This window comes from Octodon degus, unplaced genomic scaffold (genome assembly GCF_000260255.1).
Source record: "Octodon degus isolate 3935 unplaced genomic scaffold, OctDeg1.0 scaffold00290, whole genome shotgun sequence".
NCBI classification, from domain to species: domain Eukaryota; kingdom Metazoa; phylum Chordata; class Mammalia; order Rodentia; family Octodontidae; genus Octodon; species Octodon degus.
In genome coordinates, this window is record NW_004524866.1 from 681657 (window position 1) to 683984 (window position 2328).

Consider the following 2328-nt stretch of genomic DNA (forward strand, 5'->3'; position numbering starts at 1 on the left):
TATATCCCAACCCAAAAAATAGAAAATCATAGTTTTGAACACCACCATTTTACACCTCAGCATTCCTTTTCCGTATGTTTTTCTTGTTCTGGGACTTGATCTCAGCACCTCACACTCGCCAGGCCGGTGCCTGTGCAGCTGAGCTATGTCTCCAGCCCTACTGTTCAACATCCGTCAGCCTTAAGCAGAAGGCATTCCTTAAGCATCACACATCTATTTCCCTCCTTAAATGACAGTAAGAAATAATTAGAAATTTTGGAACATCCAAAAAGTGTGAGAAATAAACTATAGCGAGTTGAAAAGATAGGAATCCATAGACATAATAATTATCATTAATATATAGTATTACGTAAGGATGTTATGCTGAGAAAAAGCAAAAAGAGAGAAATGCAACTTCATATTTATGTGCAGAAAAGCCACGGTGCTGTCAAGGTTACAGTACAAATATTATGGCTGTTGAAATTTTATACCTGAGCAATATGATCCTTTCAAGTATTAAAATTAGACTTTTCTTATGAGGATGATGCAAAATCTATAAGCTGCTTATGTATAAACATTTTTGTTTTCTAAAAGTTCTATGAATTTTCTTTCTTATTTTAGCAGGAATCCGAATTCTCTCCTGGGTTCCGAAATTCTTGTTCCTGGTGGCTACATCAGCCTGGGCACAGAAACTCAGAAATTCAAGTGCATTCTTTCCAGCCACAGACAGAGCTCAGGGCATGGGTCTAGAGCAGAGCCCACTGCAAGAGCAGCCTTATCCTCTGGGCATATGTGGGGACAGAAGATGACAATAGGAGAGCAGATATCTCATTCTCTCCTCCTAGGAATAGAAACAGATCTTACGTCCTTGAAGTATTCTTGAAATCTCATAATGCCTCATACCTGGTCAGTTTTTCGTTCCCCACTGTAGTCAGGTGCCTTCTGATTACACTCAGCTGTCTTATTTAGGAACCTCTCCAGAGGTATTTGCTGGACTCCCTCGTGATTTCCCCAGTGCACCTAGTGAGCTCTAAAAGCATACTCACCCATCTACCATTCAGAATCCCCCTCCTCATAAAAACCACATTTTACTTCATATAGTGAGGTTTATTTCCTAAAACAAAATCATTCTCATAATTTTTAATAAATGACAAGTAATTGATCCTCTCCCAGGGTTTACATTTGGAGCAGTCTCCTCCGAATCAAATACTCTAAAGAATTTCTGAATTGTCACCAAAATACACGTTTAGTAACAAAAACCAGAGTCAAATTTTCATATTAAGCACATGGGTAGCAACACATATTTTAGAAAATAATAAAAGGAAAACACATATTCAGGGTTTATCGACAAGTACCTGCCATACCACCTTCTCAAGAAGCTGAAGCAGAGGAAACTCGAGGTCAGGAGATTGCTCCTAACATATTCACCACAGTATATCCCTTTCTTAAAAGCTATTGAGCATCAAGAATTCATGTTGAAATAAAAATACAAGGAAATATCTGGGCATTGTCAGGAGTATGATATAGGTAGAGACCATATTTATAGGAGAAAAAAAGCCCAGTTTCCTTACTCTGCTGTCCATGTTCCCAAATAAGTTGAAGCCTTAAAGAGACCAGTTACACCTGGGTAAAGTAAAGACCTGGTTTCACAGCAAAAGACTCTAAATCAAGTGTAAAGCAATATTTATACACATTATTAACTAACACATATATGATTACACAGAAGAGACAAAGCACAGTAAAAGTTACATCATCAGGTCAAAAGAGCTTCCACACCTGAAATTCAAATTCAAGAACAGAGAAGCCACTTCAGATAGTGTTTCAGCGTGCTGATTAGGAAAAGCCTGGGTACAGTGTCATCTCTATCAATGAGATCCCCAAGCCTTCCCACCAGTGAGCCCCATTGAATGTAAGTTGAGGCAAAATAACCATATCTCACCTTTCTGCATGACCAGAAGCCTATATTTTGTAGCGCCCAAGAACTGGTCAAGTCCATGTGGGAACAAACATGTGCATCTTCTAGACAGATAAGAGAAAACATTGAGAGCTACACAGGCTAATGGTGAGTGTCTGTACTTATCAGGATTTCCAACAAGCTTCCTCATGTGCAATATTTTCAAAAAGGTAGTGGCACTGTGTTAGAACCAAGGCTGATTTGTCCATATTTAGTTTTCACCCTTCCTATGTGCAGGTGCCACAAGGACACCATGAGTGGCCATGTTCTCTAACCTTCAAGCAAACACACTTCTGCTAGCATGTCCCTTTCTTACAGTGACAAAGTAGTTTTGTAGAATTTCTCAACATTTGGAAAACTATTTAACTACATGTTTGGCATCAGACCTGATAAGG